This window comes from Rhincodon typus, unplaced genomic scaffold (assembly GCF_021869965.1).
Source record: "Rhincodon typus isolate 14 unplaced genomic scaffold, sRhiTyp1.1 hic_rhity00002881, whole genome shotgun sequence".
Taxonomy (NCBI): domain Eukaryota; kingdom Metazoa; phylum Chordata; class Chondrichthyes; order Orectolobiformes; family Rhincodontidae; genus Rhincodon; species Rhincodon typus.
In genome coordinates this window covers 8,659-24,316 of record NW_025968519.1, presented here as the reverse complement: position 1 = coordinate 24,316, position 15,658 = coordinate 8,659, and the positions used below count along the sequence as shown (strand labels likewise).

The 15,658-nt window shown below is 44.0% G+C and overlaps 1 pseudogene; it reads left to right on the top strand.

Moving 5' to 3' along the window:
* The first annotated feature begins 1,350 nt into the window (after positions 1-1,350).
* Positions 1,351-1,524, top strand: LOC125481629 (annotated as a pseudogene).
* The last annotated feature ends 14,134 nt before the right edge of the window (positions 1,525-15,658 follow it).

The following is a 15,658-nucleotide window of genomic DNA, read 5'->3' as shown; positions in this document are numbered from 1 at the left end:
GGCGTACACTAAAACTTGGGAGGAGCGCATCTCAAAGCTGCGGCAGAGGCTGGGCTGGTGGGTGCACCGGTCTCTCTCTATTGCGGGTAAAATCCTTGTCGTCAGGTGTGAGGGTCTTTCGGTATTGTTGTACGTGGCACAGGCCTGGCCTATCCCCCGGACCTGCGCCGCTGCTGTCACCCCAGCCATCTTCCACTTCATGTGGGAGTCGAGGATGGACCGGGTCCGCAGGGACACCATGTACAAAGACCTAGAAAACGGGGGGAAGGACGTGCCGAACGCCACCCTCCCCCTGATGGCTACCTTTCTGTGCGGCTGCATCAAGCTGTGCGTAGATCCTCAGTACGCAACACTAGGTGTCACTACTTACTGAGGTTCTACCTGTCCCCGGTGTTGCGAAGGATGGGCTTGGCCTCGCTGCTGCGAAACGCTCCAAGTAGTTGGAATGTCCCGTACCGCCTGTCCTTCATGGAGAAATTTTTGAAGGGAAACACGTTTGACCACAAGGCCGTCAGGCAGTGGTCGGCACGTTGCGTCCTTGAGACCCTTCGGGAAAAGGAGAGGGTGGATCCTGTCGGGTGGTTCCCCTCGCAGACTGCCAAAGTCGTTTGGCAGAATGCCTCATCGCCAGAACTTTCTAACAAGCACCAGGACATTGCTTGGCTGGTGGTGAGAGGGGCTCTGCCGGTGAGATCATTCATGCATGCCCGGGCTCTCTGCGCCACTGCACGCTGCCCTCGAGGTGGCTGCGGGGGTGACGAGACAGTCTATCACCTCCTTCTGGAGTGCGCCTATGCGCAGGAGGTCGGGAGGGGAATGCAGTGGTTTGTGTCGAGGTTCGTCCCGAGCAGCTCCGTGACACGGGACTCCGTGCTCTACGGGCTGTTTCCCGATGCACACTGAGGCCAACATCAACTGCGCCTGGAGGACCATCAATGCGGTGAAAGATGCTCTTTGGTCTGCCCGAAACTTGCTGGTCTTCCAGTTGAAAGAACTGACCCTGACCGAGTGTTGCAGACTGGCGCAATCCAAGGTTCAGGACTACGTGTTGAGGGATGCACTAAAGCTTGGGGCAGCCGCGGCCAAGGTGAGGTGGGGAAGTACCACCGTGTAAGACCCCTCGGCCGGAATGTAACAGGGCCCTTTTTAGTAACTGGGCCGAGCTGGTGCCGCCTCCAACTTGTCAGGGGGCCAACTATGACTACTTGAAGAGATGACCACTGGGGTATTTCTTTTCTTTTGCTTTTCTTCTTTAGTTGGTGTGCGTACCCCCAGGGTAACCCGAAGCAGCTAGCATGACTGGGTAGGTGTGCAAATATGTTTTTTTTTTGTATTTTCTATGAATAAAGTATATTTTTTAAATAAAAAAATTTGTTCTTATCAGCTTTAATATCTGATATGTCCTTTACTTAAGGATCCTATATTAAACTGATTTTTGGAGCAAGGAGTTGGAATAGGAGCTTGCTCCATCCACTCTACGCATCATCTTGGTATTGCAGTGTTTCCAGGAATGGTGCAGTCTCATTAAACCAATTTTAAAAGCAGCCTGATCAAAACTTGAAGAACCATTTCTGAAGAAGGGTCTCGGCCCGAAACGTCAGCCTTCCTGCTCCTCTGATGCTGCTTGGCCTGCTGTGTTCATCCAGCTCTACACCTTGTTATCTCAGATTCTCCAGGACCTGCTCAACGCTCTGGAACCATATCATAGAATCCCGACAGTGTGGAAACAGGACCTTCGGCCCAACAAGTCCACATCGAACCTCAGAGCATCCCAACCAGACCGATAACCCACCTAATCTACCCCTCCCTGAACACTATGGGCAATTTAGCATGGCCAATCCACCTAATCTGTACATCTTTGGACTGTGGGAGGAAACCGGAGCACCTGGAGAAAACCCACGCAGACACGGGGAGAATGTGCAAACTCCACACAGGCAGTTGCCCAAGGCTGAAATCGAACCCAGGTCCTGGCGCTGTGAGGCAGCAGTGCTAATCCGTGCCGCCAAAGTGCTTTCTCTCAGTCCTTTCACCCAACTTTCTCCAAATATGCTTATTCCAAGGTAACTGTTAATCTCTCCTTTTCTGCATGTTCAGCACTTGCTCTGAATGTTATCGCCTCATCCCTGGTACATGCCGCACCTTCCCACCAACACCATCCCCGAATATCCACACATGGCATCAGAAGTAAAAGAAAATCGCCTGTCAACACTACCTAATTGCAAATGGCATTTCAGAAAAAATAAGATAAAGCTATCGAAGTATTCACTAGTTTTGAATTTGATGACGATGACTTGGATGTATTGAACGAGAGATTTTGGGAACATGGTGAGCCAGGAAAGGATATGACGTATACAAGGCACGTTTTTCATCTGAGTGTAAGAGTAACCAATCAAACAGGTGTGCACGTGACTGCTTTATTTTTCTCAAGTCAAGGCCTGTCAGTTTAATCAGATTACCGATTCACTGATGTGGGATACAATTGCGAATGACCAAGTCAGTGGCATATTACTCCGAAAGCCAATTCTCACATCAGCCAGACCAATAGATATTTGCAGATCTAGCGAAATGAGACAGAGTTAAATAAAAATGCTAATATCAAGATGCAGAACTGCCTGTCCACAAAGTACATTCTTGCTCTAAGAACTCTACAAGCTTTTCAGCACCTGAGACATGTTCTGCTCAGGGACTGGCACAATATCTCTGCCTTTCCCTGGCATTTTTGAACTTTGATGTCTCAACTCGAACCTAATGTTTCACAGTGCTCCTGTCTTGCCTGGTTATCCATCGCAGGCATATGTCAGGCAGCTTATCATTGTTGTTACCAGCAGACAGTCAAGGGCTGGTCAGCAGCTGAGGCAACAAACGCATGTGTTTCAACCAAATGGTCACGTCTCAAAGTCTCAGGGAAACAGTTCTCAGTCAGGGCAATGGAGACAGGATTCAGTCAGGAGATCCTGACACAGCATGTCCAAGGAATCATTTGATATCAGCCCAGGGACTTTAACACTGTCAGTCAGCCATTTGGGGCAATAAGGATCAGGGAATCTGTATCACTACAGTACAGAAAGGTGGCCACACTCACTACTAATTACATCCTCAAAATGCTCCAGTAGATTTGTTGAGCCTGAATTATGTTCATCAATCCAAGCTGACCCTGTCCGTTCCTGCCATTGGGGGTCAGTTTGATGAAATTCTCAACGTGTTCGGGGGGCACTGCAGTACTGGTGAAGCTGGGGAAGTCACTATTGGGCAGTGGGGACAGCCTGCTTGGAGGAAGCGTGGACATTAATTGTGGAATCAGTGGGAAAGTCAACACATTAATGACGGAGGGAGACAAAGAACGTGGGTTGTTGTGGAAGTACAAGTCGTCATTGTTCACTGTCTTCATGGTTTTGATGTGGGGAGAGTGCAGTATATGGCGAAACTGTAGAGCTGGGACTCTGGGTTGGGTCATGTTGTGAGGTAAAGTTTGTAAATGAAAGAGCTGCGTGGGAAAGTGCAGAAGCTCACAGACTCGACAAGGAAGAGACTTGTGCAAGGAAGAAAGGAATACTGAGTACAAGATGTAATGTTGCAACTTTATTAGACTAGTTAGGCTGCTCTTAGAGTATTGTGTTCAATTCTGGTCACCAAATTACAGGAAGGATATGGAGGCTTTGGAGAGGGTGCAGAAGAGGTTTACTAGGATGCTGCTTGGATTACAGGGTATGAACTATAAGGAGACATTAGAGAAACTCGGGTTGTTTTCTCTGGAGCAGTGGAGGCCAAGGAAACTTCATAGAAGTCTACAAAATTATGAGATGCATAGCTGGAATTGACAGTTAGAACCTTTTTCCCAAAGTTGAAATGTCTAATACTAAGGGGCATGCATTTAATGTGAGAGGGGGGCAAGTTCAAATTAGATATAGATCAGTTGGAATGTTGTGCAGAGAAATGGCATTTGAAGTTTAATTTGATGTGATGCAGTTTGGGAGGTTCAAGTCCATAGCTCCCTGAAATAGCAACACAAGTAGATAAGATGGTGAAGAATTTCGCTTTCATGATACACAGCATCGGGATATGGTCAACTTTGGTGTCTGGTTCATAAGTGAGATGAGGTATTTTGTTCAAACATGTCAGAGCACGCATTGTTCCTACGAGAACAACTATAGTTCCATTCATGCATTTTTTTTTTGTTTCAGCCATGAAATGGCCACAACTTGATCAAAAGTGAAAGTGACCATCAACCGGTTTGAACTGTCAGTTGTCAAATAAATTAAGACAGAGATAAATAAATTTGCAGGAGTATTTTTAAATTAATTTTTTAAAAATTCATTCATGGGATGATGACATCACTGGATAAGAATGGCAGTTTCCTTCCCTAAAGGACATAGGTGAACAGGTGTCCAACAATGACAATGGATTCACGGTCATCATTAGATTCTTATTTCCAGATTTTTTTTGACTCAAATTCCACCGTCTGGAATGGTGGGATTCAAACCTAGGTCCCCAGAACGTTATCTCGGTCTCTGGGGAGTGATGGACAGCAGACTAAATAGAAAATATCCACTAGAAATCATACAAAGTCTTGGTTTATGTATTCATCATGAGATCCGTCACTGCTATGGACACCAGGTAAAGATCTGAAGAGACTGCATTTCCCCCTGGACAGAGTCACAATGGTCACCAGGTTTCATAGCAGATTGGTAAAGTGCAATCAGGGATATAGTACATGACTCATCCTATGTTTGGATTTAAAACTTTCCTTTGATTGTTATCCACAAAATGAAAGATTACATTGTTTCCAACAAACAAATATCTATTAAAAGTTGAAACATGTCTGTGGAGAGCAATAGAATCAGTAACTGTAAAGGTGTGCAGACAGATCGACCAGGCATAACTAACAAATAAAGGGCCATGGATATCATCATAGAATCCTTGCAGTGTGGAAGATGGCCATTCAGTCCATTGAGTCCACACCAACCCTCCAAAGAGCATCCCACCCAGTCTCACATCTTAGCCTATCCCTGCATTTTGCACACAAGACACTATGGGTAATTCAGCATAGTCAATCTACCGAATTTGCACATTTTTGGACTGTGGGAGGAAACAGCAGCACCTGGAGGAAACCCACGCAGACACAGGGAGAATGTCCAAACTCCACACAGTCACTCAAGGCTAGAATCAAACCCAGGTCCCCAGTGCTGTGATGCAGCAGTGCTGACCACTGTGCCACCATGCAGCCTCAAGAGATCTATGTATAATTTTCTCAATTTTCGAGCTTTTCACACGAAATGTGAGCAATTCAGCATGATCAACAAAGGATTCACCTCCATCTCAGATTCTTGCAGTCAGCCTTGTTTTCGTCTATCCTACTGAACCGAAAACACCCTCTCTGAAATGAGAAGCAGATTCATCATTTCAAGTTCAGTTGACTCTGAATGACTTTGAACTCGAAACATTAATTTTGTGTTTGTCTCTACAGATGCCAGACCTGAGGAGTTTCCACACCACTTCCTGTTTTACTTTGATCTGCAGCATCCTCAGTATTTTACTTCTTTTTCTGATTTCGAGTCTAGTTTGCACTCTTGTATAATTGCTCCCAGCATCTTTACCATCCCCAGGACAGGAATCAGCACATTTTTCTGTGCATAGGTCAGATACTAGCATCTTTCATACCCCAAGGGAGGAAAATCACCTTTATTTTGCAGGCAAAATTTGTGGTTTGGAGTCCAGATGTAAAGATTAAAAGTACCCTGATTGAGCACCTGACAGTGAGTTTTTTTCGTTGAATGGGGTGACAGTCACTGATGTCTCATTCTTTCACAGCTCCATGTATTCCTCGTTGGGACGGTCTAAGCAGACGAATCCACAATGAACCAAAATTCAAGATTCTGCAGATGTTGGAAATGCAGTCTCAAAACAGAAAATGTTGGAAACCTCAGCAAGACAAATAGGTTTGGAAGAGAAATTTAGTGAAAAATGCGTGTTGCTAACCTTTTACCTGAACTGGACGATATTAGTACTGAATAGTTTATAAACTAGGACTGTGTCACGGAAAAGGAGAGTGGAGTGCAGGCTGGATGGCAAATGGCCAATTCCTACCGCTAAATTTGATGTGGAAGTGCCGATTATGGACTGGGGTGGACAAAGTCAGAAGTCACATGACACCAGATTATAGTCCGACAGGTTTATTTGAAATCACAAACTTTCAGAGAGCTGCTCATTCTGCAGGTGGAGTCACCTGATGAAGGAACAAGCAGTCTGAAAGCTTCTGACGTCAAATGAACCTGTTGGACTATAACCTGGTATTGTTTGACTTCTGACTTTGCTCCTAACTAGCATGTTTGTGTGAAAGAATAATGTTTTTGCAAGCAGTTCGGAGGCTGGAGTGACTAAATGACAAAGTTCAAAGTCCATCACAATGATGGTACAAAGCAACATTGTCTATAATGAGAAGTTAATAAACAAATGGGCTAGGAGGCGAAACAAAAGTCAGGTCCAGAGACAGCAAAATGCAAACAGCATTGCCAGTACCTGCTCTCGGACAGAATGGGTGACACAGTTATTGTCCCTGACATTTTAATCATGAATGTTGAGTGTGGAAACGTCACCAGAGGGACCAGGTGTCCTTGGACATATATGACAGAACGCAACAGAAGATTCAACAACCAAATGGCGAATGGTAGGTAAGCTTTTATTACAAAGAGCTTTGAAGAACGAGAGTGAACTCCCCTGGAGTACTGTGAGCAGGTTCCTGTGGTGAGATCTGCCCTGGAGGACTGTGAGCAGTTTTCAGGATAGAAGTCTGCCCTCGAGGACTGTGAGCAGTTTCTGATGACTGAACTAACATGATCTAGAGTGAGTGTAACAAAAGTTCTCCAGACTGATTCCTGGGAAGAGGGGATTTCTGAGCAGAAGAAATTGAGTAAACAGGGCTTATATTCTGTGGGATAAAATCAAAGTTACCACAGTGTTACTGGACAACCAGGCTGTCTCTCATTAGAGACAGACAAATGGTGGTGGCTAACCTGAGAGTCAGGCAAGGGAAGAAGTCAAGAAGGTCACCTCAGCTGGTGAAGGAATTGAACCCACACTGTTGGTACCACTCCACATCGTAAATCAGCCGTCCAGCCAACTGCGATAACTGACAACCAACCTGTGGGATATAGGGAAATAGAAGTGATCTAATTGATTTTTTTTTAAGATGCTTGATAGGAGCAATGCTGAGTCAGTTTCCTCTGGATGGGAAATCTACGACATGGGATAATTGTTTCAGAATAAGGGTGTGGCCATTTCAGATTGAGATGAGGAGCAATTTCTTCACTCGCACCACTGTAAATCTGTGGAATTCTCTATTCCAGGGAGCTGTAGATTCTTGGTCATCGAGTGTTTCCAAATCAGGCATTGTTAGATTTTTGTACATCAGAAATGAGGGAAATGGGGATAATTTGAGAATGTAGAACTGAGGTAGATGACAGGAGGAACAAGATCAAAGGGCTGAATGGCTGTTGACTGTTTCTATTTCCGTATTTGATTCTAGCTTCAAGCTGCTGTTTGTGTGCAGCTCGCACAGTCTCTGTGTCTGTGCAGGTTTCCTCCAGGTGCTCTGGTTTCCTGCCACAGACTAAAGATGTGCAGGTTAGGGTGGATTGACTATGCTAAATTGCCCATAGTGCCCAGGTATGTGCAGACTATGTGGATTAGCCATGTTAAATGCAGTGTTACTGAGATAGGTGTGGGTCTGTGTCGGACACTCTTCGTAAGTTCAGTATGGACTTGATGGGCCAAATGGTCTGCTTCCACACTGGAGGGATTCTATGATCTCCAGAAACAAGCCCAAAAAACATGGTTTGGATATAGCTAACAGTGGAATCAAAAAGCAATCAACAGTTACTCAGAAATTTGCTGGCAGTTAACCAGTCCCGATGAACCAGGAAATCCCTTTTCACATACTGTGCAGGTGGATAGTCTTTAGTCAGTGTGAATGTGTCGATGTATGGTGACAACGTGACTATTTCCAAGCTCTACCTGACAGATACACAACTGTTATTAACATTTTATCCACAATACCAGCACCTTTAATTCAGCAGGAATTAGTAACATCAGTACAAACAGCCCAAAACCATGGTTCATTTGATCATGAGAGCGACAGCAAAATCCTTCAACTGTGGTTCTTTGTGAACTCTCTGGTGTGTTAACAGTTTGGATGACTGAGTGAATGCTTTCCCACACTCAGATCTCGTGAATGGTCTCTCTCCAGCGTGAACCTGCTGGTGTTCCAGCAGGTAGGATGACCGAGTGAATGGTTTCTCACATTTAGAGCAGGTGAATGGTTTCTCCCCAGTGTGAACTTTCTGGTGTCTCAGTAGGTTAGATGAGCAAGTGAATCCCTTCCCACACTGGGAGCAGATGAATGGTCTCCCCCCAGAGAGAACTCGCTGGTGTGTCAGCAGTTGTGTTGTCCGAGTAAATGCTTTCCCACATTCCGAGCAAGTAAATGGTTTCTCTCCAGTGTGAACTCGCTGGTGTTTAAGCAGGTCAGATGACTGAGTGAATCCCATCCCACAATCAGAGCAGGTGAATAGTCTCTCTCTAGTGTGTATTCTCTGGTGCATTTGCAGATTTGTTGACTGAGTGAATGCTTTCCCACAATTGGAACAGGTGAATGGTTTCTCTCCGGTGTCAACTTGCTGGTGTATCAGTAGCCTGGATGGTGAAGCGAATCCCTTCCCACAAGCAGAGCAGGTGAATGGCTTCTCCCCAGTGTGACTCTGTTGGTGAGTTTCTAGCTGGGACGGGTAAAGAAATCACTTCCCGCAATCCGCACATTTCCACAGTCTGTCCCCAGTGTCACTGTGCTGGTGTTTGGACATTTCAGATGAATCTTCACAGACTCTTCGACACACAGACCATGTGCGTTTCTCCCCAGTGTGAATGCTGCTATTTCCTTCAATGTTCAAAATCCTGAGATAATTGGGTTGTGATAAAGTGACTGTCAGATCTGCTTGTGGAACTGTTTGAATTCTCCAATTGCAAACTAAGCTTTCAAACAGAAAGTAAGTGCAGTGAGTGAGAAACCAGAAGAACACACACAGATTGTGAAACTGAGAGACATCCTCTGGACATTTATGGAGCGACACTTGGGGAATATGCTGGATTATTATTAGAACAAATTCATTTATAAATATCCTCCAGGTAAGGGATCCAGTCAGTGTTTGCACAAAACTACCGAAAGAAGAGGTGGAAGAGCCAGCAAGGAGAGGCATTGTATAGATCTGTAACTCAACCTTTCGATCCCTCTGAAAGACTAAGAATAGTGCAGAAGTAAAATTGTGGAAATCTGAAATGAAAACAAAAAATGCTTAGTCAGAGTTGTACAGCACAAAACAATCCCTTTGGTCCCAGTTGTTCATGCTGACCAGATATCTTAAATTAATCTAATTCCATTTTCAAGCATTTGACCCATATTCCTCTAAACCCTTCCTATTCACGTACCCATCCAGATGCCTTTTAAATGTTGTAATTGTACCAGCTTCCACCAGTTCCTCTAGCAGCTCATTCTACACAGGCACCACCCGCTTTCCCTTTTAAAACTTTCCCTCTCAGCTTAAACCAAGGTGTTTAGTTCTAGTCTCCCCTACCCTGGGAAAACACCTTGCCTATTCACTCTATGCCCACCATAATTTTATTAACTTCTGTAAGGTCACCTCTCAGCCGTCAATGCTCCAGGGAATATAGTCTCACCGTATTCAGCCTCTCCCTACAGCTTGAAACTTCCAACTCTTGCAACATCCTTGTAAATCTTTTCTGCACCCTGCCAAGTTTAACAGCATCATTCCTATAACAGGGAGACCAGAAGTGAACACAGTATTCCAAAAGCGGCATCATCAATATCTTGTTCAGCCTATAACATGACCTCCCAACTCCTATACTCAATGCACTGACAAATAAATGCAAGCATAGCAAACATCATCTTCACTACCTTCTGTACCTGCAATCTACCTTCAAGGAACTGTGCACCTGCACCCCAAGGGGTCTTTGTTGCGTAACAGTCCCCAGGGCCTCATCATTAAGTGTTTAAGTCCTGCCCTGATTTTCATTACCAAAACGCAATATCTCACACTTATCCAAACTAAACTTATTTCTGTCACTCCTTGGCCGATCGACCCATCTGTTTAAGTTCCCATTGTACTTGGAGGTAAACTTCTTTGCTGTTTACTACACCAACAATTTTAGTGTCATCTGCAAACTTACTAACCATTCCTCCAATATTCATTCTGAATGATTTATATCAATGACAAAAAGCAGTGGACCCAGCATCGGTTTCAGATTGGTTTCACAGGTCGGCGTAACATCGAGGGCTGAATGGCCTGTCCTGCGCTGTAATGTTCTATGTTCTATGTTCTATCGATCCTTGCAGCACACTGCTGTTCATAGACCTCCAGACTGAAAAAAACAACCCTCCACCATGATCCTGTCTCCGACCTTCAAGCCAATTTTGTTTCAAATAGCTAACTCTCCCTGGATTCCATTTGATCAAATCTTGCTAACCAGTCTATCATGTGGAGCTTTGGTGAATGCCTTGCTGAAGTCCATACAGACAATGTCCACTGCTTTGCCTTCATCAATCTTCTAAGTCACTTCTTCAAAAATCTCAATCAAGTTAGTGAGACAACATTTCCCACTCACAAAGCCATGTTGACTATCCCTAATCAGACCTTGCTTCTCCAAACACATGCAAATTCTGCTCAGAATCCCCTTTAACAATTTACCCACCACTGACATCAGGCTCACCGGTCGATAGTTCCCTGGCTTTTCCTTACCAACTTTCTTAAAGAATGGCACCGCATTAGCCACGCAGTCTTCTGGCACCTCACCAGTGTCTATCAGTGATACAAATATCTCAGCAAGGGGCCCAGCAATTACTTCCCTAGCTTCTCCCAGAGTTTGTGGATAACTCCTGATCAGGTGCCAGGGACCTATCCACCTTTATTCATTTTAAGACGTCCAGCACCTAGTCATCTGTAATATGGACACTTTTCACGACTTATTATTTATGTCTCCAAGTTCTCTAGCTTCCATATCCTTCTCTGTAGTAAATACTAATGCGAAATACTCATTTACTATCTCAGCCTGCAGTTCCACACATAGACAGCCTTGTTGATCTTTAAAGGGGCCCTATTTTCTCCCTGGCTGCTTTTTTGTCTCAATGTAGTTTCAGAATCTCTTGGGATTCCCCTTAACCCTATTTGCCAAAGACAGCTCATGTCTCCTTTTCGCCCTCCTGATTTCCCTTGAGTATACGCTACTGCCCTTATACTTCGAGGGATTGATCCAATTCCTGCAGTCAATACCTGACATGTGTTGCCTTCTTTTTCTTGACTCGATCCTCAATTTCTCTAGACATCCAGTATCCCCTACACTTACCAGCCTTGCCCTTCACATGAACAGGAACATACTGTCTCTGGACTCTCCTTATTTTATTTTTGAAGGCCTCCCACTTTCCAAGCATCCCTTTACCTGCGAATTGTCTCTCCTGATCATCTTTTGGAAGTTCTTGCCCAATACTGTCAAAGTTGGCCTTACTCCAATTTAGAACTTCGAAATTTATATTAAACATGTAAGTTTTATATTTAAACTAAACCCATCTGCCTGCATCCGGCATATATCCCTCTAAACCTTTCTTAAACATGTACTTATTCAAATGTCTTTTAAACAATGCGACTGTACCTGCATCCACCACCCCCTCTGAAAGTTCGTTCCACACATGAACCACTGTAAAAAAAAATGTCCCTCATGTCTTTTTTTAATATGTCTTTCACCTCTCACCTTACCCATATGTTCCCTTGTCTTGAAATCCCCCAACCTAGGGGAAAAAAATAAAAAAAACCCTTGCTATTAACATAATCTGTGCCCCTCATGATTTTATAAACCTCTGTAAGGTCACCCCTTAATGTCCTATGCTCCAGTGAGAAAACTCCTAGCTTTGGCAGTCTATTTTGTTAATCAAGCCCTCCATTCCTGGCAACATTCCAGCAAGTCTTTCCTGAACTGTGTCCAGTTTAATAATCATATTCTTCCTGTAACAGGGCGGCCAGAACTGCACACAATACCTCAAATGAAGCCTCACCAATGTCCTGTACAACCTCAACATAACATCCCAACTCCTATACTGAAAGGTCTGAGCAAAGAAGGCAAGTGTGCTAAACAACTTATTAACCACCCTGTCTACCTGTCTACATAAACTTCAAAGAATTACGGACCTGAGTCTCAGCATTTCTCTGTTCCACAACACCACCCAGGGTGCAACCATCAATTGTGTAAGTCCTACCCTTGTTCATTTTTCCAAAATACCATATCTCACATTTATTCAAATTGAACTTCATCTTCCTATCCTCAACCCATTCACCCAATTGATCAAGATCTCGCTGTCATCTTACATAACCTTCACTAACCACTAAACCACCAATTCTAGTATCATCTGCAAATTTACTAATCTTGTTCCTTAAATTCTTATCCAAATCATTAATATAAATGAGAAACAAAAGTGGACCCTATACCGATTGCTGTGGAACACCGCTGGTCACAGAACTCCACTCGAAAAATCCACCAGCACCACGTTCTCTCCTACAACTAAGCCAATTTTGTTTCCAATTCGCACGCCCTTCCTGAATCACTTGTGATCTAACTTTACTAATTAGTCTACCATGTGGACCCTGTCAAAGGCTTCACTCTCACTCGAGAGGTGCTGCAAATCTGACCCAATTCCCCCGCCATTTGTCCACGGCCCTCTTGATCATTCCTTGAAAAGTTAAATCCCAAATCTCTTTTGAGAATAACTGCTGAATCTGCATCCAGCTGCCATTCAGACTGTTCCAGATCCTGGAAACTTGCTGAGTCAAGTATCTTCACATTTTCACCCTGCATTATTTGCCAATTATCTGAATGTTGTATTCTGCGGTTACCAAATGTTGCCACAATGTTAATAATTTTTCTCTCTCTGCAAACAAATATCCTGGAAACAAATCTACTACTTGAAAAAAATCATTGCTCATCAGCCCCAAGGAGAATTATCTGAGCTTCTGCTGGCTCTCTCCAAACCAGAAACCCATCATAATTTTAATTTACTTATGGGATGTGGTCTTTGCTGCCCAGACTAATATTGATTGCCCATTTTTATTTGATTTGGAGAAAGTGGTGGTGAACTACTTTCTATAACTGCTGCACTCCATGTGCTGTAAGTACACCACTGTGCTGTTTAGACGATAATCCACCCTGGAGCCTCACCACCCTCCCTATCGCAGGAATCATACCTCAAACCTCACTACCCTCCCTATCATGAGAATGACCCTCGAGCCTCACTACCTGCACTATTGCAGGCATCACCGTCGAGACTCACCACCCTCCACATCGCTGGAATGCCTCTCCAGCCTCATGACCTGCCTATCGTTGGAATCCCCCTCTCGCCTCAGAACTCTCACTATCTCTGTAGATTCCTCCAGTCTCACAAACCTCAAAATCTCTGTAATCTCCTCCAGCCTCAACACCCTCCTATCTCTGTAAATTCCTCCAGCCCATATAAACTTCCTTAGCTCTGTAATTGTCTTTACCCTCACAAACCTCCCTTTGTTTGAAGTCTAATCCAGCCTCACAATCCTCACCATTTCTGTAACCTCCTCCAACCTCATACTTTTCCCTATTTTTTATAATCTACTCCAGTCTCAGAACCCTTCTTGTCTCTAATATCCTCCAGCCTCACAAATTTCAATGATATGTGCTTTCCTCTAATAGAATCCTTATGATGATAACCTATTTTTATTCCTCCACTTGATGACGGCACTTTCAATTTCCTGGGCTTCAAGCTCCAGAATTTCCTGGTAAACCGCTTCATCTCTACACCTCACTTTTCTCCCGAAAACATTGACCAATCATGAGTCATTTATTCTAATATCTCCTTTTCTGAAATGGCTTGAAATATTGGTTGGCATCTTCCTATGTGAAGTGTCTCAGAGGTCTACAGTACAGAAAAAAGTCTCTGTGGCCCATCCAGCCTGTGCCGGTTAAAAACCACCACCTAACTATTCTAATCTAATTTTCCAGCACTTGGCCCATAGACATGTCTGCGTTCGCATCACAAGTGTGCATCCAAATATGTCTTAAATGTTATGAGGATCTCTGTGTCTACCACCTTACAGACAGTGATGTTCAGTGGAATTGTCACAGGATGATGACATCACAGACAGGAACAGAGACTAGCTGAGTCTGTGCAAAACAAAGATCACCCACACATTCCGAAGGATGGAAGGCTCCTTGACTGGGGGCAGAGGAGATTTAACAGAATGATTTGTAGGAAGAGGGTTTTTAGTTGCATGGTTAGGGTTATTTTTGACATTATTCTTTCATGTGACTTGGGTGTTGCTGGTACATATCGAGAATATCCATTTACAATAGATGGACTCTCCTTCTCAACCTCTCCCTTCGCCTGGGGTGTGGTAATCTTCAGGTTAAACCAGCCCTATGGTCAGGTAGGACAATGGTGACTTTACCTTCGGCACAGTGATGCCACTGTGCCTCAGTGGTGTACAGGGGAATGTTGAATGTGGTGAATCGGACACCAATGTGACACAGTGCTTCGTCTGGAGGATATTCACTTTCTTTAATGTTGTTGGGGCTGCACTGATGCAGTTAAGTGGAAAATGTTCCAACACAATCCGGATGAGTGCCTCATAGACAGCAAACAGTCATTGGGGAATCAGGTGTTTGGGGAAACTGAGATTGTTCTCCCTGTAACAAAGGATTTTGAGGGGACCTTTGATAGAGGTGTTTACAAAAGATATACATTAGGATGATAAAATGTACATCTTCAACTGATCATAAAAAGGATTACAGGACATATATTGAAAGTTTTAGGGAAGATCTATTGAGAGAATGGGGTGATTTAACAGAGAAATTTTACACGGCAAATGGGAATGAGCAAGAACACAATACTCACACACAATGCGAATATCCAGGTCCTGATGAATTGAATAATTCTGTCAGAGTTTGGTGTTACAATTATTGAGTTTCCCACCTGAAAGTCCACTTGTAATATTCTGTAACACAAACTCATAAAATCCGTCACAGTCAGTCCAGGGTAAAAATTCACAACATCCCCTCCTCCTGGCCGAGGTTAACTGTGCATTGTCCCTGCTACACATTATCCCTTGTGGACGTCAGCAGTTGATTCAGGAGGAAATCTATTTGGGTTTCTAGGAGTTTCCACCTTGGAACTTCATGTCACTGAACAGAACAGCAGGTCTTTGACACATGGCAAAAAATGGCCAAGAGTTAGTGAGATGTAGACGGCAGGATTCGCTTCCTTTTCTTTCCTTCCGTGCTGCTGCACTGCCTCATCAATGAGGCATTGGGCCGGAAAAGATAACGCAGCTTGATGGACAAGTTGTCTCGATTCTGAACAATGGACAGAAAGCTTCTCCCAGTCATTCGTAAGAATGCCCCTTAAAAAGATAGCAATTACGTCTGTGTCGTCTTGCCCAGTGCTCCCAACAAAAAGATTATAATGAGGGAGGATCTCATAAAAAAGGGATAACAGTCAAGTTCCATGAGGGTTACAGTTTATGGAGAGATATTGATAAATGGGCGACAAGTTGGCAAATGGAGTATAATGTGGGAAAAT